General features: G+C 36.9%; 1 protein-coding gene across 1 annotated transcript in view; it reads left to right on the top strand.

The window, feature by feature from the left end:
• Nucleotides 1–438: 438 nt before the first annotated feature.
• Nucleotides 439–22,642, top strand: part of Mme (membrane metalloendopeptidase) — a 112,410-nt gene continuing 90,206 nt past the window's right edge. Inside the window, exon 1 of the mRNA XM_074073945.1 lies at nt 439–585. The gene's annotated coding sequence lies outside the window, so the exon portion shown is untranslated. The remainder of the gene's footprint in view (nt 586–22,642) is intronic.

Below are 22,642 nucleotides of genomic sequence, written 5' to 3'. Positions count from 1 at the left end.
AGTAAAGCTATATATAACAATATGAATGAATCTCACACAGATGATGTTGGGCAACAGGCAAAAGAAGGAATTGATTGCATAATTCTTCTATTTATTTAAAAGAACAGCCAAAACTAACATGGACTTAGAAGTTAAGATAATGATTACTTTTCGGTGGGGGAGGTAATGACTAGACAGGATCAAGAAAGATCTCTGAGGTTCTAGTAATATTCTTTCTTGGTGATTGCTAGCTACATGGGTGTCTTAACTACGAAAATTAGCCATAATTTACACCTATGATTTACTGATTCTTTCAAATGAATATTACAGTGGGAAAAAAAGAGTTGTAGGGGTTTTACTTTGTTTATTTTGTTTTGTAAGGTACAATGCCTGAGTTCATTCCTCAGAAACAGGCCACATTTTGTTTGTTTTTCGTTTGTATATTTGTTTATAACCTGAGCTGCTCTGAGAATGGAGTTCATCAATTCCCTTATTACCTTTCTTCAGCTGCCACTCTAAGTCTCCTCCCACCCAGGCTTTCTTTTCTGCTTTTAACAACAAATCACTGGTTCCTAGAAGGGGAAGCTGGATCTCACCTGCAGTTCTGTAAGTGCTTCTACCCTTGATGTTGTCTTATGTTCTTTTATGACATTCTTTATACTAGACCTTTAAACAGTTTTGAAGATCAGTCAGTTTAGATGATTACTATGCTGTGTCTGTCTTTACACAACTAACTTCTTGGTAGGTAAGTCCTGGTGGACTTGTCTGCCTCTGGTGCTTTGGTAGAAAGTGGATTCTATTTTTCACACTTAAAGGGCTTTGTATGCTTTCCTCAAGCTGACCATTCACATTTGCATTCATTTTTCTTCAAACTGTAGTGACCATGTGTGGGAGGGAATGGGAGTTGTGAAGGGGTGATCAGAAATGAACTTAAGATTTAATTAGTCTTCTTTTTCCCATACCACTTTGGCTGAATGGAGGATAGAATTTTCATATTGTGCCTCTCTTTCTTGGCTTGGTTACATATATATGTGCCTTGTTTGATTCCTGCTACCTGTAGTTGGTGCTGTTTTCAAAATTTATTTTGGAAAAAGAAAGATCTATGATATAACTCTTTTCCACTACCTTATTCCAGAAAATGTAGGCAATTTTTCCTTAAGAACTACCATATATTCTAAGATGCATTGGTGATCTAGTTAAAATCTTATATAAACCCCTACATTTAATAGGTTTAATAAATGTATAATTAATAGTAATTATGCATGCACACAGCAAGTTTAAATTACCAAATAATTTAATGGAGAATCCTGATAGTAGTTGCCAGGAGCTATGTAGTAGGATTCTCTCCATTCAGGCCCCAGGAAAGAAGAGCCTCTCCCTGTCCTCAGAGGACATTTAAGCCTGAATATGTCTTCCTTAAAGACAATGCCAGCATCTTAGTTATCGGGTATTACCCTACCCCTGACAGCGAGGGCCCTAGACAATGTCTATTGGATGAATGAATGAATGAATGAATAGGAATGTATTCATAACAAATAAAATATAAACACAGCATGACAATATTAAAGAGAAAGGCAGAAGAAATGTCTCTCCACCATTCCTTTACACTTTCAAGGCAGTCTGCCAGCACTGTGCTAAAAAAAGCAAACAAATATTTAACTTAATGAGCTAAGAAAATAAAAATCTAAGAGAAATAATTTTAAAAGAGGACATCAGAATTGAATGAAAAATAGTAAGTTGACGATCAAAACCATATCCCGACTCTAAGTGTACCACAAAGATGAACATACTTTTTAAAGACTTACTAAGAAAAGAATTGAAAACAAAAGTTTCATATTGGTACATTTGAGAAAGTGAAGTATTTTGTCCACAGTAAATGTATTCTGAATAGGAAATTTCTTAGTAAAATGCTCATTTTCAAAACTTCTTTAAAAGGAGGGATGTGTGAACTGGTCAAAGCACTCTCTCTCATAAGAGGCACAGGTTCCAGGTTATGTCATAACTGAGTCATTTCAAATCCTTGAGGAATAAATCATTCTGTTTCTTTAAATCCTTCCATATCATAGAAAGAAAAGGGTCATTTTCAAGTGTAGGCTATGATACTAAAAGTTGACTGGAATGATCTTAAAATAGCTGATATTTGTAAAGAACCATCTATATACCAAGAATTATTATGCGTTCTAGAAATATAAATCCACGTAATTCTCACAGTACGTTTATGAAATAAAGTATTGTTGCTCTTTTACAAATGAGAAAGCTTAGACACAAAGAGGCTAAATAATATCTGTGAGGTCCCACAATTAGTACATGATGGAAGAGGATAGCACCCCAATGACAGCTCTTCATGACAAACTATGACCACCACACTGTATGTCTCCCAGGGAAAGCAAAAGCTACACAGCCTGATTTCTGAATGATGATTCCACCATCTGAGACCATTTACTTGTGAGCTTAATTCACAACCATAAATGAATAATAAGAAGACAAATATACACCATGACCAAAGTAGAGTTTATTCAAGGAAATCAAAGGTATATTAAACGATCTAATTCTTAAATTCCAGATAAAGATTTGATGTCATCTATTCAGTCAACAAAGAAAAATATGTGCTTAAATATGAGAAATACATGGAGTGAAAATGATCAGTATTTGCCAGCGTAATAAACACATGAAAACAAAAGTTTAAAAAACAACAATATGAGAATTCAGTAGAAGAGGTTTTGGTGACAAGCAACCAGACCAGAGGCTCAAAGCAGGAATTGTTAATCTGTTGACCTTTCTTTTGAGCAATAAGCATCAGGGGAAAGGGTGACCACAAGTACTTTACTTGACACTTAAAATTACTTCAGTCAAGTAGGTTATAAGTTACTGACACCAGGAATAGTTCTTCATACCTGTCCTTTGGAAGTCTGAGGACCAAAATGACATTTTTTGAAGTTGCAGCAAAATTATATGATTTCACAGCTATAAGGCAGCTTCTTTGATCTGTAAATATCTTCCTTCTGGGGTTGTTGAAAGCTGAAACTACATTATCAAACATTCTCTTTAGCTAGAAGCTTTCTTAATGTATTGAATAAAATACCATTAAGATGGCTTACCAACTTTCAAGAGGCATTTCTACAGGTAATTGAGGGCAAGTGTATTGGCCTCTCTGGTTCTTAGTTCATTCATTCGTAAATGAGGGGATGTGAAAAAGATAACCTAAGATTTTTTTCTACCTCCAGCACTCTGTGATTTCAGTACCATCTGATCATTCCCACAGAGTAGGTGCATGACTGTGATGAAACAGACGTCTTGAGACCTTGGTGAGATATGAAGAAAGAACCAGGTGGTGGTCATGACAGAGGGATGGGGCATGATTTGAAGAGGATTTCTCTCTATATATTCAGCTGTTGCATTCAGTACCATGGACTGGGTGGGTTAAACCACAGAGATTTAGTTTTCATTATTCTGGAGTCTGGAATTCTGAGATCAGGGTACCAGCACAGTCAAGTTCTTGGTGAGTGTGATTTTTCTGGTTATGTTCTCATATGACTTCCTTAGTTTGGGGGTGGGGGGGAAGAAGTTCCAATCTCTGTCTCTTCTCACCAGTCTCATAATGGGACCCCACACTCATGGCCTCACTTAAATCTAATTCCTCCCAAAGGGCTCACTTCCTAATACCATTCTATTGGGAGATAGAGTTCAAAACACAAATTTGGAGGAAAGGACACAAACCTTCAACCCATAACATAGGGCCAAGCACAAATTCTAAATCTTTCTAAACTTTCTTTAAGGTATGCCTATCAAAGGTCATTATGTGTATAACATATGCAGAAAAGGTGTGCCAAGTTAAAAGCAGCTAAGCAAATAAAAAAGTCATTCTTTATTCTTCTTCATTCTGGGATATGAAGTCACAGAGGGGTATTCTTATTATCACACAAACTTCATTAATGGAGTATGGAAATACAAGTGTTTTTTTATATTGAATTCATATATTTCAACCTTGCTAAACTAACTTATTAGTTCTAACAATTTGCCTGCAGGATCATTACATTTTTCTAGGTACAAATCAGGTCATTGCAAATAACAGCAGTTTTATTTTCCCCCTTCCAAATTTTACACCATTTTTTTGTCCTACCTTATTGCTCTGGCTAGGATTTCTAATTTACTGCTGAGTAGAAATGACATCCCTGCCATGTATTGGTGACTCTTTTGTTCTGTACAGTTGGCATTCATTTAGCTTTGCCTACTTGTTCACCTTTCTTTATTCATTATTCCTTTTTGCCTTTCTGAGCTTTCACCTATATCATTTTCCATTTGTAAGAATACCACTTAATATTTCCTTTGGTGCTCTGTTGGTATCAAATTCTTTTTATTTTGCCTTCATTTTTTAAAAACAGTTTTTCCTGCATTGGAGACTAAACCCAACCCAGGGCCTCACACATACTAGGCACATGCTCTACCATAGAGCTACACTCCCAGCCCTTGAAAAGCATACTTTTTTCAAAAACTTTGAAGACTATCTTTTTTCAAAGAAGAACTGAAGATATCCATTATTTATGTTGAAAATTCAGCTATTATCTATTACTGCTAAGTCTTTGCACTCAGTATTATTTCCCTCACCAGCAGCAGAAGAAAACATATGGAGGAACATAGCATTGTACTTAGTATGGAATTGCTTCACAGTATTTTATATACAACTCCTAGCATTTAATCAAAAGTAATCAAGAATATAAGAAGAAAAGAGAACAGAAACAAACCTTCTGTGAAATAATAGACAATACAGATGACACAACAAGGAATATCCTCACCCCATAGTCACAGCTTCCCTCTATGCTACTACTCCTCTGTGAGTTTTTAAAATTTTTCTGCTGACCATGAATATGAATTTCTTCTTTCTGTTTTAGAGCTATAATTTGATATTTTTTACCAGATTTAGAAAGTTCTCAGACATTATTTCCAAATACTACTTCTACCACATTCTCCTCCTCCCTATTTTCTGGGACTCTAATTACAAGTATTTAGACCTTGTCAGTGAATCCTCTTCCTGCACTATCTATTTTATTATTGTTATTATTATTGCCCATCCTTTTGATTTGCAGTGCTTTATTCTGGATTTTTATTGTTGTTTTGTTATTGTTGTTTGCTTTTCCTGACTTACCTTCAAGGTCATTTATTCTATGCTCAATTTTGATTTAGTTCTTTTTTAAGTTTCTGGTTATATGTTAATAGTCTCATGTTTGTCTTTATTTATTTTATTTATTTGTTTTTTGTTTTGGTGGTTCTGGGGTTTGAACTCAGGGCCTTGCATTTGCTAGACAGGCACTCTACCACTTGAGCCACAGCCCCAGTCCTTCAGGCTTCTTTAAAGTTATAGAATACAATAAGCATAATTATCTTAAAATCTATTTCTTATCATTCCATTAATTGTTGCTATTTGATTTTTTTTTTTTTTTTTTGGTGATACTGGGGTTTGAACTCAGGGCCTTACACTTAGCTAGGCAGGCCCTCTACCACTTGAGTCATTCTGTCAGCCAATTGTCACTACTCGATATGCTTCTATTTTTCTACCTAAAATTTCACTTGTTATATTTTCAGCTCACATACCTAGCTATTTTTGATTACATGCCAGAAATCATAGATAGAATGATTTTTTAAAAGTTCCAAGCCTAGGATATTATCTTTCTCCACAGAGGACTTATGCTTACTTCTTATTAGTGGCAAAGGTTTACAGTTGCAGATTATTTGAATCCAATTTTAGGGATATGTGTGTAAACTGGCATAGAAGAGTCTAGAAGAGACAGATTACTTTCAATACACTCTAATCCATAAGGTGAAGTTCTTTGGAATTTCAACCCAAGGCAAAGAGGGGCTTACTTTTTCTTTTGGGGGGCAGCCTTATATGCTTCTTTTTCTGTCTGTCTGTCCAAAGTGCTGCTCAATCTGTGGCTGTCAGACATCTCTTTAAGACTTGGTAGATGATCCCAGAGGGAAATGAATGTTTCAAGTGGTGTTCTTCCCTCGTAAGTTTCCTGCAAATCTTCAATCTTGAAACATGTCTTTTGGCCTTTTGCCATATTCACTTTTTTCTGTTTTTCATATTGGCAGTTTTGTTGTGAATTATGCAGTCTGTTATTACTAATAAACGTATCTCCTTTTAATTCAAACTCCTAAATTCTCTTGGTCATTGCTATGCTTGTATGTGTACCCCTTCCCCCAGGGCATGTGTTTGGGACTTAATTCCCAATGCAACAGTATTGGGCAGTGGGGCCTTGTGGGAGCTGCTTCCCTCATGAGATCTCCACCGGCATGAATGGATTAGTGTTGGCTGGGAAAAAGCCTGAGGTGCAAGTTTGATCTCTAGCTCTTAGTACCAAGCTCATGAGGGTGACTTTTGCCATGGATGACACAGCAAGGAGGCCCTCATCAGATGCAGGCCCCTCAACATTGTACTTCCCAGCATCCAGAACCATGAGCCAAATAAACTTCTATTGTTTATAAATTACTCAGTCTGAGGCATTCTATTATAAAAACACAAAATCACCTAAGACAGTCAAATATGTATACCTGTGTATGTAATTAATTTTCTCCATCATGATATGGCTGGATAAAAGTTACTGACAAAATGATCACAGAAGTACTTAGTGAATTTTAGCTTACAAGAGGTCAAAGATTTTAAATTATATTTCTAGTTCTCCAGGGCATAAGTTAGGCAGAAATGCTTATTGGCCAGGTAAAGTGAAGCTATCCTTTGCTACTGATTTTTTAGCAAATTTTGCACCATGCCATTGTCTTATAAGGAATACAATAGTTGCCAGGCAAAGGTGACCAAAGAATAAAATAATTTTAACAGGAAGGTATTTTGAAGCACATTTTATCATACAATGTTTTCCTGTCAGTGAGTTAGAATGTAGTGGTTAAAAGTAAAGTCTTTAGTAACAAAAATACCTTGTTTTAATTTCTAGCTCTGCCACTAGCTAGGGCAATGAATATCTCTAATCTACATGTCATAGTCCATTCAGGCTGGTATAACAAAATACCTGGCTGGGCACTGGTGGCTCATGCCGTAATCCTAGCTGCTCAGGAAGCAGTGATCAGGAGGATTGCAGTTCCAAGCCAGCCCCAGGAAACAGTTTGAGAGAGCCTATCTCAAAAAACGCATCACAAAAAGGGGCCGGTAGAGTGGTTCTAGAGTCTGCCTAGCAAGCATGAGGCCCTGAGTTCAAACCCAATGCCACACACACACACACAGAATCTTAGATTGGGTAATTTATAAACAACTGAAATTTATTGCTCATGGATCTAAAGGCTGGGAAGTTTCCAACAACCACTAAGAAGGTGCTATGTTGGAAATCCACACAGGACCTCTCAGTAACTAAAACGTGTCCAGTGTCTGACCATATAAGAATGGATGGGAACAGATGAAGAGTTTGGTTTGTGTTTAGAGAACATTTTTTGAAAAGTATATTTCATAACTTTACTAACCCTCTTCCAGCAGATTTGGTATCTGGGGAAAGGCCCATTCCTTGTTAGTGACCTATTCTACAAGTCACCAAAGGAGGAAAAGAAAAACAGGCTTCCTGGAGTTACTTTTATGATGGTACCAATCCTATATGAGGGCACATCTCTCATGACCAAATCATCCCCAAAAGCCTCATGTCTTTATACTACTGTGTCAGTGGTTAGTTTCCCACATGTGAGTCTTGGGGGTACTACCAAGATCATAGTACCACCAGATCATAGGACCTCAGTTTCATAATGAGAAGGTGACAATAATAATAGCACATACTTAACCACAGATACTTTGAGAGTAAAGCAAGCATTGCTTAGGAATGATTTACATAGCATAGTGCTTGTAAATAATATGTATTAACTAAGCAGTATTCAATATTCACCATTATCCTACACACATTTCTTAACTCTGTTTGTATTGACCTTTTGGGTTGGACAACTCTTTTATAAAGGGTTTCCTTCCTATGTAAGATGTTCACACACATCTTGGTTCCCATACACTAGATTACAGAAATAGCCCTTCAGTACGACTACCAAAAATGTCTCCAGATATTGACAAAAGTTGCATGGGAAGAAAAATTCCCTACTGAGAACTTCTATGCTGAACTGTCATGTATGTATAGAATAGTCATCATACTCAAATGGAAAGAATGCTGAATTTGGAGTTTGACTATCTAAATTAATATCTCGAATTTTTCCATTATTACTTTTAGAAACTTCAGAAAATTGTTTGATTTTTCTCTATCTCAATTTCTCCACTGTATGTCTATATCAATATATAAGATATATTAAGTAAATATATATTTAAGATATATGGTATTTTTTATACTTCAAAGGATCATATACGAATAAACTGTAAAAACCATCTCTGTGTACTTCTCAAAATTATACCGGCCTGGTAAAGACAAAACTAAAAGTTGTCTACCTGTTGGAAGGTCACATCCCATCATCCAATTTCGAGGTCCACAGAAATAGAATATGGGCCATTACTTAAACTTTTATAGTGAATTGGAAGCTCAGTAAGGAGTTTGGTCCCCAGCCAGTGTGTAGAAGACAAAAATCCTATAGAGCCAAAATTGCTCTCAAACAGCCACTAGGAAGGTGCTACACTGGAAATCTGCAGGGGACATTTCAGTAACTAAAACATATCAGCGTTCTGACCATATTAGAATGGATAGCAACAGATGAAGTATTTGGTTCCTGTTTAAGGAACATTTTTTGAACAGTCTATTTCACAACTGTACTAACCCTCTGGTTGACAAAATACTGGATGATAAAAAAGTCACATGAGAAGATGGCCAGACAGTGACAGAGTCAGACAGTGAGTGATACACTGAGTAAGACTAAGGAAAAGTTTATCTCATTTTTCTTGCTCATTCTGAGGCCTGTACTCATTATGAGGAACTTGTAATGAGGAACATTCTTCCACACAAACAGAAACACTGCATATGTTTTTTTACTGAATCACACATGTCATGTTGATGAGACTCCTCTGGTACTCTTTCACTCCTCTGTGGTCGTAACACAATACAACAAATTGGGCTTAAAACAACACAAATGTACTGTCTGACCCTTGAGGCTGGATGTTGACAGGAAAATAGACTCCCTAAAATCTACAGGGTAGAATTCTTCCTTGACTCTTCTAGAGTCAAGAGATCTTCGGTGTCCTTGGCTATAGGGGCATCACTCAGTCTCTGCCTCCATTGTTGCATCCCTGTGTGTCTCTGCTCCTGTGTCTCTTCTTCTCATCTTATAAGAACACCAGTAACATTAGATAAGGGCCAGCCTACTCTCATATGGCTTCATCTTAGCTAATTACATCAGCAACAATCCAATGTTCAATTTGGTCACATACTGAGGTTCTAAGAAGGATAAAACTTTGGGAGGACACTCTTCAGTCCAGCAGACCATCCTTTGGCAGCTTCCTCAAAGATAAGTCTCATTTGCCAAGTGTGTGTATTGCTTAAGTCACCACTTTTGGACATTCTTTCATCATGACACTAATGTTGCTATAGTTAATGTGTCACATTCTTGCTCTCTCCCTTACTAGGCCGAGACTTGTGAGGAGAGGGAACATTTCCCATTCATTGAATGTCCTAAGCTCCTCAAACAGTAACTGGCACAGTGTGCACTTACTAAATGTTTGTGAAATGAAGTGAATGAATTAAGCTTCACTTAGGTCCAAAGGACATTACAGATACAATGACAAATGGAGATGTCCTCCCTCAACATCCACCTGAAAAAGAGCAGAAAGAGATACAGTCACACAAAGCTTTCCACAAAGAACAGACTGTATTTATCCTTAAGTCTTCTTGAAAACTACATAAATAAATTGAAATTTTTTACCTGTTATTACATAACAAAGAAGTGGTGTACCAACTTCAAATGGTACATTTAGTATTTTCTAACTTAAAATAGAGCTTGATGACATGGGGGTGTCCATGTTGTGGGGTCCCAGGAGACATCTTGAACAGGCAGTCAGTCATCCTCCAGAGCAGGTAAGACCGCAGCAAGATGAGAGGACAGTGACTAAGTAGGAGCAGCCTTCCACATATCTTGTGACACTGACGCCACAAAATGGTGTCTCTGCACTTGTGCCCAAGTCTGAGAGACACAGATGTTCAAAGTGCTGCTGCTGCTGTGCAGTGGGGCTGCTTCCTACACTGAGAGTCCATGGAGCAGGGCAAGGATATGGTTACCCAGGCAGCCCAGGAACATCCGCTGATTCACTTAACTGAATGAAGGACTGCTAGACGAGGAAGATATTCTACATGCTATCTAATTCATTTTTATTTTATAGAAGTGAATCAAAGTCTTGCAAGTTAAATAAATATTCTGAAATCCAAAATTCAACTTTTTTTTTGGTAGTACTGGGTTTGAACTCAGAGCTTCACACTTGGTAGGTAGGTGCTTAACCACTTGAGCCAGCTCTCTACCCTTTTTTTATCTGGTTATTTTGGAGATAAGTTTTCAATTTCTGCCAAGGCTGCCCTGGACCACAGTCCTCCTAGTTACACTTCTGTCATCACTGGAATGACAGGTACATACTCACTGTACCCAGCTGAGCCTTTTAACTGTTGAGATGTCTCAGAACATTTTGCCTGGGCTGAACTGGAACTGTGATCCTTCCAATCTGAGCCTCCCAAGTAACTAGGATGACAGGCATACCACTGCACCCAACTCCCCAGTTATTGGCTGAAATGGAGTCGTGCATAACCTGGGCTGGCCTCAAACTGCAATCCTCCCCATCACAGCATCCTCATTTGCTAGGATAATAGGCATCAGCCACTGGGGCTTAGCCAAAAATCAACTTGTAAAGAGTATTTGATAACAGAAAATAAGTATTTTATAATATCAAATTTTACTTTTTCCCTTTTATTGTTGTGACAGTGGGGGTACATTGTGGCATTTACACAGGTTCTTAAATTTTAAATAAGTATATAAAATTATGGCAACTTAATTTTTAAAATAATGTAGATGAGCTTAGAAAATATACAATAAAAAGAACTAATATGGCCAGGTATGGTGGTGCATGAAAAAAATGTAAGCAAAAATCCTAGATGAATATTCTCATCTGTTGACAGCTCTGAGCCTAAGGACTGTGTGAGTCCTAATTGGCACAGAAGTGCTACACAAACCTCATTTCCAAGTGGAGATTTTTTTTCCTTAACACAACTAGATGAATCTAAAGAGAAGTCAGGACAGAAACACCATTCTCACAGTGAGACTCATTCTTATTTAATTCTTCTGTGTACCACCTAACACTGGCAGAACTCATAGAATGTTTTGGAATTCACTGACTTACAGATTATGGAGGGACCATGAAGAATGAGGGAGAATAGTTAGGCTGAACCCACGTAATATACTTTCTGGACACAGGCAAAGTTGAAGAAAGGGGGGCTTTCTTGGGCTTGGAACAGATTATCCTAGAGACATTATTTCTCAGCATTTATTACAATAATTATTGGGAAGAAAACACAATCAAAGAAAAAAAGAGAGAGCTGTGGGCATGACTCAAGTGATAGAGTGTTTGCCTAGCAAACATGAGGCCTTGAGTTCAAACCCCAATCCTGCACAAAAAAGGGGGGGAGGATTTTTATATTTCTTAAATTTGCATAACAATTAGCTTTTATAATTTGATTTCCTTATAAAATGCCTTTTGAAGAGACACTTTAACTAAGAAGATATATGGATAACAGGCACATAAAAAGATTTTCAACTTCACTAGTAATTAGGGAAATGTTAATTAAAATGACAGTGACATTACTACACATTTATTATAATGCTAAACTTAGACAGATTGACCATATCAAAGGTTACAAGAATGTTGAGCAAATGGAACTCTTCACAGAGTAGTAATGAGAATATAAGCTGTGGCAAGCACTTTGGAGAATAGTTTGGCACTTTGTCAACAGGCAAAACATATCACCTAGCATGGCATTCCTAGCTAAAGCTATTGCTTGGAAGAAACGAAAGCATGTGCTTATGTACTACTTGAACACGAGTTTTCATAGCGTTTGTTTGTAATGCCTCAAAGTGGAAACGACACTGATATCTGTCCATATGGATGAACAAACATGGTATAAACATACAATGGGATGGCATTCAGTGATAGCAAGAATGAACTATTATTACTACAGAGATGAATACCAAAATACACTGAAAAAATCAGGCAAAAACTAAGTATATATTGTATGCTTTCATCTATATAAAATTCTAAAAAACACTAACATATAGTAAGAGGCAAAGAGAAGGGAAGAACAGGAGGAAGTAATTACTAAGGAGAAGGTAACACTTTTGGAGGGTGATGCCATCTTGATTGTGGTGATCCTTTTATAAGTATATATATCAAAAATTATCAAATTGTACACTTGAATATGTGTGGTTTATAACACATCTATTATGCATTAATAAAGATGTTAAAGCAATAATAACTTCTCTCAAACTTGGATGTTACAAGTTAGTCTCATTGAGGGCTTGGTGTTATTAACTAACTACATTCCTTTTGAGACAGGGTCTCACTATGTAGACCAGGCTGGCCTTGAACTCATAATCTTCCTGCCTCAGCCTCCCAAGTGCTGGGATGACAGGTATGCAAGACCATGCCCAGCTAATTAACTCTATTTTTTGAAATCTTTGTACTTAGAACTACATTTCCCATTCCAGCAGGCCTAGCACATATTTAGCTAGCACAAGTTTTGCTAAATTTCAGCTAAGCATGAGTGGAATTTGAGAATTCAGAATCTTGTGGCACTAGGGAGTTACAGAAAGTTATGAACAGCTGAGTGAAAGAATCTGAGCTTCTGTTGAAGACAATCAACTAGGAAGCAATGTGAATAATAAACCGAGATGAAGAAAAAGTGAAATAGTGACTTTGCAAGGATAGTGGTTCAGATGCTAGTATAATACCTAGATGTTAGTATAATACTCCAGGAGAAAAAAGAAAATGGAACTCAGTGCTCTATCCTGGTGGTCAGTGTTGGCTATGGAAACAGAATGTAGGAAAGGCCTTAGGAGGCCTGTGAAGGTGAGAATTTTAGGACTTGGAAACTTACTGTCGTGAGAATAACAAAGAAGTCATAAAGGGCCACTGGGATGTTTCAAGCCTTTAGTTAAACAGGGGCAATGCTGAGTGAATGATGTGTACAGGTTTACAGGAGCATGGACATAGGAGATGTCCTGCAAATGAAAGGGACAGTGGAAAACATGTTGAGCTAATTGATAGAGGTTTGGGGGATGTCTGCCATGAGACTGAAGCTAAAATGATGAGACAGAAACAATCCAGATGGAAGAGGGCAGAAAGGAGAGAAAATGTTTCATTTAGTAGGCAAATGCAGTGAAAGAGGAAAGGCAAGCTCTGTGCTAGCACAATGTTGTAGAAGCTGAGAGAACTGGAGTCCAGGACTACACTGGTGCCAGGCACCGTGGTTCACGCCTATAATCCTAGCTACCCAGGAGGAAGAGATCAGGAGAACTGCAGTTCAAAGCCAATCTGGGCAAATAGTTTGGGAGACCCTATCTAAAAAAAAACCCATCACAAAAAAGGGCTGGTGGAGTGGCCCTGAGTTCAAATCCTAGCACTGGAAAAAAAACCTATATGGTTAAAGATTAAGGAATGCCACAGGGCTGGAAATAAAGGGGAACTAAAGAATGGTTTCACAAAGAGAAGATTGGTCAGTCCAGGATAAATTGGGCCTATACATGACTGATTGGGAGGGAGATGAGCATGTCTCTAACTGGACCCTCTTTCTCTGAGGTACCTCAGAATAATATTAACCATTTCCTGCTAAAGCATGAAAGGTCCCTTAGCCATTTATTGATGACATTATAGGAGGACAGAGATCGTACTTTATGGGAAAGCCTTTCTTACTCTTATTAACACCCACTTCAAAGAGTTAGCAGAGAAATTAATATGATTCTGAAGAATTCCTCAGCAGAATGAAACCCACTGGCTCTAAGGTGAGTAAAAGGAAATGCCATCAGATTAGCAGATTTGGAATGGGCTGTTGCCTTCAACTATTTTAGTACTTTGGTACTCACTCAACTCCACAAGAAAGTAACTGGGCCTATCCCTTAGCTCTAGGGTACCCTGGCCAAGCAGATAGCCCTTACTGAGAACTGCATGGGCAGGACCAGAAAGAGCAAAAAGAGGAAGCTATCACAGGTGCACAAGGGGAGCAGACAAATTTCCTAAGAATATGCAGGTAGCTTGAGAGGGCAAAAGCAAGACAAACCTCATTGTTTAGTGTCTTGGGAACTATCTTTTTAAAAATAATTCTATCAGCATATAATAGTTGTACAGGGGAATATATTTTGATATTTACATATGTGCTTACCATATATCTTAGTTGGATTTACACCTTCATCGTTATCATTCTCCCTCTTCCCACCTCTTAGAACAATTTCAACAGGTACCCAATCCCGGAAAAGACTTATTTTTCCCTCCTGCTGTTCTTCTTTTCTTTTTTTTTTTTGTAAGTGTGTACTGGTAGACCAGGGGGTTTCACCTTGGCCCTTCAGGCTTGTATATATTGTGCTTTCATCTAATTAGCCACTCCACCCGATACTCATTCTCCATCATGATCCCCCAATAGTCAGTGGCTTTGTGCATTATATTATATTTATATATAGATGAGTTGTTTCAGTATTTTTCATTCTCTAACATTTTCTTTACCTCTTTGGGAGCTACTTTTCAGTGATATATAATTACATACTAGTAAAATTGGGCCTATTAATACTTTAAATTTTTTCTGACCTACCTAGTTTTTAAAGTTATATGAATATGCATTGGATAAGCTTATGGAATAGCATTACTATGCCTAAAAAGACTATACCCAAAAAGATATTTTACACTTAAAGGCATCTTCTAACAGTGAGAAATTACTTTTCTTTAGGAATTGACTGCATTCAGACATCTTGAACACTATCATAAAAATATAACCAGCCCTTCATGTGCTTGGTTTCCACACCAAGGAGTCAAAAAACTGAGAATCAAAAAACAAGTAACAAAAACAAACAAACAAAAACCAATTTAACAAAAAAATAGAAAGAAAGAATACAGCGCAACCACTATTGACACAACATTGCACTGCATGACATACTCTCAGTAATCTAGAAGGGATACACAGTGCATGGCAGGATGTGTAAGTTATATGCAAATACCATGCATTTTGCATGAGGACTTGGCCAGCCTCTGGTTTGCTTTATGCAGGAGTCCTGGATCCAATCAATCTCCTTGGACACCAAGGGATGAATACACTGAAAATGCTGTACATGCATCTGCATGCAAGGATCAGGTTGTTTTTTTTATTTTTGGGGGGGTCTGGACTGTGATTCTCCTATCTATGCCTCCTGTGTAGCTGGGATCATAGGTATGGGCCACCACACCCAGCTTTTTTTTTTATTGAGGTGGGAGTCTCACTAACCTTTTGCTCCACTGGCCTCAAATCACAATCCTCCCCATCACCTTCTGAATAGCAGGGATTATAAGCATCGGTCACTGTGTCTAGATAAATCAGGTTGAATTTTTAAAAATGTTCTCACTTAAATAAAGAATGTAGGGTTGGTGAAGTGGTTTAAGTGATAGAGCATGAAGCCTTGAGATCAAACCCCAGTACCACCAAAACAAAGAAAGGAAGAAAGGAAGAAGAAAAGAAAGAAAGAAAGAAAGAAAGAAAGAAAGAAAGAAAGAAAGAAAGAAAGAAAGAAAGAAAGAAAGAAAGAAAGAAAGGAAGGAAGGAAGGAAGGAAGGAAGGAAGGAAGGAAGGAAGGAAGGAAAGAAAGAAAGAAAAGGAAGGAAGGAGAGAGAAAGAAAAAAGAAAGAAAGGAAGAAAGGAAGGAAGGACGAAACAAAGAAAAGAGAGAAAGAAAGGAAAGAGAGAGAAAGAAAGGAAGGAAGGAAGAAGAAAGAAAAGAGTGTAGGTAAATGCAATAATCTGTAATCTGATTTGGTAAAAATGCTCACTGTAAGAATGGTTGCCTGATAGAAAGTATTAAAAATGATGGAATTAAAAACAGGCCACACTCTTGAGAAAGGATTGATATGATGTAAACATAAAACAGAAGAGTCTAAAATTCAGTGAAATATTTCTATTTCACTTGGCACTCACTGTCCCTGGAAATGCTCAGATCCAAGAGAAGTTGGGAATTGATTACACATAGAATATGAGTATTTCAAGGGAAGAGGCAAACTTTCCAACTCAAGAATTTCTTAGAAACCACATTTCTCCTGTGTGGAACCTACCCTTAGTGTGACAGGGTTTCATAATATTGCTGCATTTGTTATTAGGTTTATGTTCCATATATAAGGGAGAACATGTGACTTTTGACCTTCTGAGCCTGGCTATCTTCACTTAAGATGATGTTCTCCAGTTCCATCCATTTACCTACAAATGACAAAATTTCATTCTTCTTTGTGGCTGAGTAAAATTCCACTGTATATAAATACCACATTTTCTTAATCCATTCATCAGTAGTGGGGCATCTTGGCTGTTTCCACAGCTTGGCTATTGTGAATGGTGCTGCAATAAACATGGGTGTGCAGGTGCCTTTGTTGTAACCTGACTCACATTCCTTCAGGTATATCCCTAGAAGTGCTATTGCTGGATCATATGTCAAATCTATCTTTAGTTTTTTAAGAAGCTTCCATATTATTTCCCATAGTGGTTGTACTAGTTTACATTCCCTCTTTTTTCTTCTACAAAATTGGAGAACAGGAGGGCAGAACAAGTCTTGCCCAGGGTGAGGGCTGGCACCAGTGGGAGAGGGGAGGTAATGGGAAAAGGGGGTAGGAGGGTGAATATGGTGCAAAAAAAAAGTGTACATATATATGTAAATGCAAAAAGATACCTGTTGAAACTACTCCAAGAATCAGGATAGAGGGGGTGAATTCATGTATGATATATTTGATACATTGTCAGAACCTGTGTAAACGCCACAATGTACTCCCACCCAACATAACAAGAAAGGAAAGAAAAAAAAAAGAAACCACATTTCTTTCTATGGCTTAGAATTAGTACCTCTGCCCAGGTTTGGAGTCAGAAACAATCAGAGATTGAGAGATTAGCTGGGCCAAAGCTGTCCAGCTGTTTCTCTGAGGAAAATCTGGGTGCTTTTACTGTTTTTGTAGCTGCTGTTGTGTGGTATTCAACTCCTTGCTCTTACTTCCAGAGTCAGGGCACAGATGTCCACAAGGAATGCATCAGAGAGTCCAATGTGCACAATCAGATGCACACGTGCCTTGGTATGTGCTGGGCACAGCAAGGGCTCAAAACCAGCCCTCCCTTTAGCTAGAATTGGCTCCAGGTTTGCAAATGCCACGTGTTCACACAAGCTCTGCTGTGAAACCATCCTTCCTTCCCTTTACTCTATATGTTGTTTGAGTGTGTGGCTGGGATGGGGACGTGAGGGCCTGACATGGCTACATAAGGAAGGTTAGTCATATCCCCGTTTGAGAGTTGAGTGCAGCCCATCTCATTAGGGACTTTCCTGCCTATTAATATCAGAGGACATGGAAAAGTTTAGCCAGAAAACAGGCTCAGTTCCATGTTTTGAAATTTAATATTCACTCTCTTAGTTATAGTTAACTGAAAAACTGCTTGGTGAGTAACCGTTTTCAAAATAATCATTTGATGGTTATTAGTGGTTTTTTCTTGAGTGGTAACTGAAGTTATAGTATTTTAAAGTCTGATTTGTCACATCATCACTGTTAATTTTTGCATTTGGCTTATAGCAAATATTTAGATGTTTTGTCAGATTTCAGAAGCAACAAGCCTTCCATTGTTACAGCCTATCATATGGCAGAAATATTATAATTTCAATAAGATATTTAACATCTTACCCACGCCTCATCACCATCACCAAATGTCCCTTATCTTAGTGAAGTGACAGAACTACCCAGAAGCCCAAAATATCAGGAGTTATTCTAGTCTTTCTTCTTTAACCTCAATATTAATATTAGTATTGAGATGGATTTCACCTGAAAAATATCACCTTTACTTGCCTTAGATCACTTACTCATTTTTAAAAATAAATTTTAAAAATCTCTCATGAGAATTATCACACTAGCTTTCTAACAGAACTCCTGCCTCCATCCTTGCTCTTGAACCCCACTACACACACACACACACACACACACACACACACACACACCTGTCTTTCCTTTCCCATCAATGCAACATTAGGCATTCTGATGAACACCTATAACCTTTGTGCTCTTGTACAAAATTCCACCATGACTCTCAATTGCATACAATGAAATGTAAACACTTTTGATCAATTACACTTCATTGTCTGTACCTTCAATGTCTTATCTCAAGCAACTGCTTGCTATCCCTCTTCCCTTCCCATACCTTTTAAGTTTCAGCAATACCTTCCCTTCAGTAGTTTTCTTGAAATCATAGAATTCCATACAATATTCAAGATCCAGAGAATGTTGGCTATATTTTCTGTTTTGATAGAAGATGCTCTTATCTACTCCTTCATCTGGAAAATTCTTCCATTCCTTAAATCAAATAAAAAATGTGTTATGTGATATATTCAATGGTGACATGTTGCCTTAGCATATAAGTGAACTTTGTCTATAATTTATATGAAAATTACCATATTCTATATATGAAAATTACCATATTCTATTGTTAATGTTTATTTGCATTTCTCTTCCCACTAAACTGGATTTCTTGATTATGTAATCATTCCATCTTTTGTTTTCTTTGCATCCATAACACCAAATACAGAATTTGTTTGGCTTTTTGCTCAATATTATTTTTCTGAGCCACCCGTATTGATTTGATCAGCTGCTATCGGTTATTTTGCATTTTGTATATATTCTATTTTATGAATGTATTACCCTTTCTCTCTTCAATGCATTTCTGTGTTTCAAGTTGTTAAAAAATCATGATAGATAATGAAGTTTTGCACTACCTTTTGGTGCGTTGTGCACACTTTTTACTAGAATGTGCACCTAAAGGCAGAATTGGTAGGTTGTAAGTCATGTGCCTCTGTACTTCTAAATAATGTAAATGTTTTCCAAAATAGTTTGCTAAATTATAGTTTTTGTTTTGGCTGCTGGGGATTAAACCCAGGACCTTTCATATGCTAAGCAGGAACTCTTCCTATATCCTCAGCCTGTCTTACATATTTTTTTTAACATTTTTGGTACTTTTAAAATAAAGATTTACTTTTTGCATATACATCCCTAACTCATGTATTCCAGAAAAGTCTGCCTTATGTCTAGCCAGTCAGTATGGGGAGGAATGCTGTAACTGGGGGACCAAGAAGAATCTGAACCCACTGGGGTTGTTGAGTTTTCTCACTCAGTCTTTTACATTAGATCATGACCTTTCTTCAGAAGGCTGGACACACCTCATAAGAACTGAGCACAAATAGATGGGTCTTTGGATGTACATTCTGAAGCATTCCATGTCAAGTAAAACTATGATCCAATAAATTTGTTACTCTTTTCTTTTGTTAACCTATCTTTTGTTCTAGGAGTGTCACAAGAAAGGGATCACCCCCTTTTCTGCCACTACACAAGTTTTCTTGCAGACCTCAGTCTACTTTTTGTGTCTTTAATATGTTCCATTGTCCTTGAACCAATTAAGTATTACTAACTGTTAGACTGAAAGAGATTCAGAATAGTTAGGCATAAGACAGCTCAAACCCCAGTACAGTGTTTTTTCTATAAGAAACCCTGCAGAGGTATCCCCAGCAAGAGAGCTGGAGCCCACTGCTGCTTACAGCCTGGGGTAGATATAGAAAGAAAGCTGGGGGAGAAGTCCCAGGAAGGTCCCTGAATGGGAAAATCCTCAATGGCTCTCTGACCCTCTGAGATAATGACTTAAGGGGGGGTCATTTCTTTTAGGTCAGGTGGGGAGTTTCTAGTAAATGGTTAAAGGTGGATGTCTATTTTCTTTTAGAACCTAGTGGAGAGTTTCCAGTAAGCCATATTCAAGGGGGATGGCATCCAGATCTAACACAGCTGCCCTTTTGTTCACCCAAACACTAAGTACTAAATGACTATTAATATTACTTTGTCTTACTATTTAGTTGGTCAAATCCTTTCTACTTTTTTTTTCAAGATTATTCTTGCCATAATTTCCTCTTTATTCTTCCATAAACATTTTATAATCCACTTATATTTCTAAAAAATTCTATTTGGCATTTGATTGATACATAATTTGATCTATAGGCTGACTGATATATTTTTATTGAACTGATATTTTTATCTTAGTGAATAGTCAACTCCCTCAATTACCTGGTCTTTAATATTGGTCAGTGAGTATTAAAACTTGCAAGTTTCTTTTGGAATTTATTTCTGGGGAATGTTCACATTTGTATTCATATCATTATCTATCTTTACATATTATCTGCTACTTTAGATGGATCTATTTAAGATTACATTTTCTAGCCTTTTCTGTTATATAACAATGGAGTTAACTTATTATTTATTATATATCTGAAAATCATACTACTGTCTTGTACATATGAATAATTTTGTGTAGATTTCTTTAATTTCTTGGTAATTGTTATCATACTATTTTTGAACAATGATAGTTTAGTCATATTTTTATTTAGTTCTTTGCTCTGTTGTATTCTCCTCCATCATCTCTCCCTCTCCTTTTCTCCCTGCTAACACTGTGTATGTAAGCCCTCTAACATGATGCTTAATGTAACCAAACTTACATTGCATTGGGTTTACTCTCTTAGGATTTATTCCTTTTCTTCTTTTTTTCTTCTCTTTCTTTTTTGTAAGATAAAATATCCTTATATAGACTGACCTTGAACTTTCAATCCTTCTGCTTCTCACCTCTAGAGTGCTGGAATTACAGGCTTTGGCCACCACACCCAGCTGGAAACTCCTTAAGCAATTTTTTTCTTGCATCTCAATGAATTTTCTTCCTATTACATTTAAAACCCTATAAGGAAGTTAGATACACATGTCAAAGAATGAATCTTTTAATGTTTTTAAAATGCATTTTGAACTTAACTATTTCTAAGGCTTGGAGGTATAGCTCAAACAGTAGAGCACCTGCCTAGCAAGCATGAAGCCCTTAGTTCAAATTCCAGCACCATTAATAAATAAATGCATAACTGTTTCCAAAATGTGATCTATCTATATGATTTTTTTATACTCTAATGAATTTACTTATCATTACATTTAGTTATTTTAAGAAATTTTAAGCTGGATACGGTGGCTCACTTTGTAATCCCAGCACTCAGGGAGGTGGAGGCAGGAGGATCATGAGTTCGAGGCCAACCTAGGCTACAATAGCACATTTTAGATTAGGCTAGACTAAAAGATTCTGTCTCAAAAGCAAGAACAACAACAACAAAAAAAACCCAAAGAAATTTACATATACATGTTAAATACGTAAATCTCTGAGTGTTATTTAAAAGATGCACCGTGCATAGTTTTGCAGTAAATTTCAGTGTTTTCAAAACTGTAAACTCCTTAATGAAGTGTACTGTCACACTATTTGATAATTTTTTTCTAAGCATTACATTCAAGTCTTATTCTGGGTTTACAGAAAAATGTTGAAAAGATAAATTTTTCAGTCACCTAAAAGACGTATTATGGACTGTAGTATAGCAGTGAATTAAATTATTTGCCAACCTTGAACTCAGTAATGATGGTTTTTCTGTACCTTTTTGTACTTTTTTACTATTGAGTTTAAAGACTTATTAAATGGAGATTGCACACAAGTATTGAAAAGTTTAATCTTTAAATGTTACCTATATTATTAAAGTGAATTTAACTTTCCAAACTCTGAACTTTTTTCCACACTTAATGAACTTTTTCACTACTGTGTTTAAAGAGTTGGTTTAAGATTAAGTTTAATTAGAAAAAAATGAATCTTAGAATGTTACTTAACAGATACATTGTAACCTGTTACTACTTTGAGTTTGTTTACAAAGCTGAGCTCTGTAATGAAGTATTGTTTCATACTTTTCCCTGCTTGCTGAGGATCAAACCCAGGACCTCCCAAATGCTATGTAAGATCTCCATCACTGAGGCACCTCCCCACGCCCTACCCTTTTTTCTAACTCCTTAGAGAGTATTTTTAATACATTTCAGTCTTTTTTCCACCTAACCAAATGCATTTAAGGCTACACATTTTTTTTTCAAATGTCTCCATTGATACATATTGATGTACAATATTTTCACTGAAATTCAGGTATAAGATTTTTAACTTCCATTATGATTTCATCTTTGATTAATGTACTATTTAAAGTTATTTGTGTACCTTCTTTAACGATTTCTAAATGAACATGTGGTTTAAATTTATGTTTCTTTAGTTGTTTAAGAATGAATTACTTACAGTGGAGTCTTAGAGGTTCATTGAAGCTTCACAATTTAGCATACAATCAATGTTAATAAATATTCCGGAGAGCTGGGAGAGCTGGACCACACAGCTGTAATCCCAGCACTGGGGAGTGGCAGCAGGAGCACTGCAGTTAAAGGCCAGCCTGTGCTTCATAGGCAGACTGTGTCTGAAAAACAAGCAAAGTAAGTAAATATTCTAGGGTTGCTTAAACTGTGTTATCCAACTTCTAAGTACGATGAAATATAGCTTTCCATCAGACAGTCTTTTAATATTGTTACTCAGATTTTCTTTATGATTTGTGCACTTGATTTATCAAATATTGAGAAAAGTGTATTAAAACCACC

This window comes from Castor canadensis, chromosome 5, assembly GCF_047511655.1.
Source record: "Castor canadensis chromosome 5, mCasCan1.hap1v2, whole genome shotgun sequence".
In the NCBI taxonomy this organism is placed as follows: Eukaryota; Metazoa; Chordata; class Mammalia; order Rodentia; family Castoridae; genus Castor; species Castor canadensis.
The sequence above is the reverse complement of the archived record's forward strand: the minus strand, read 5'-3'. Positions and strand labels throughout refer to the sequence as shown.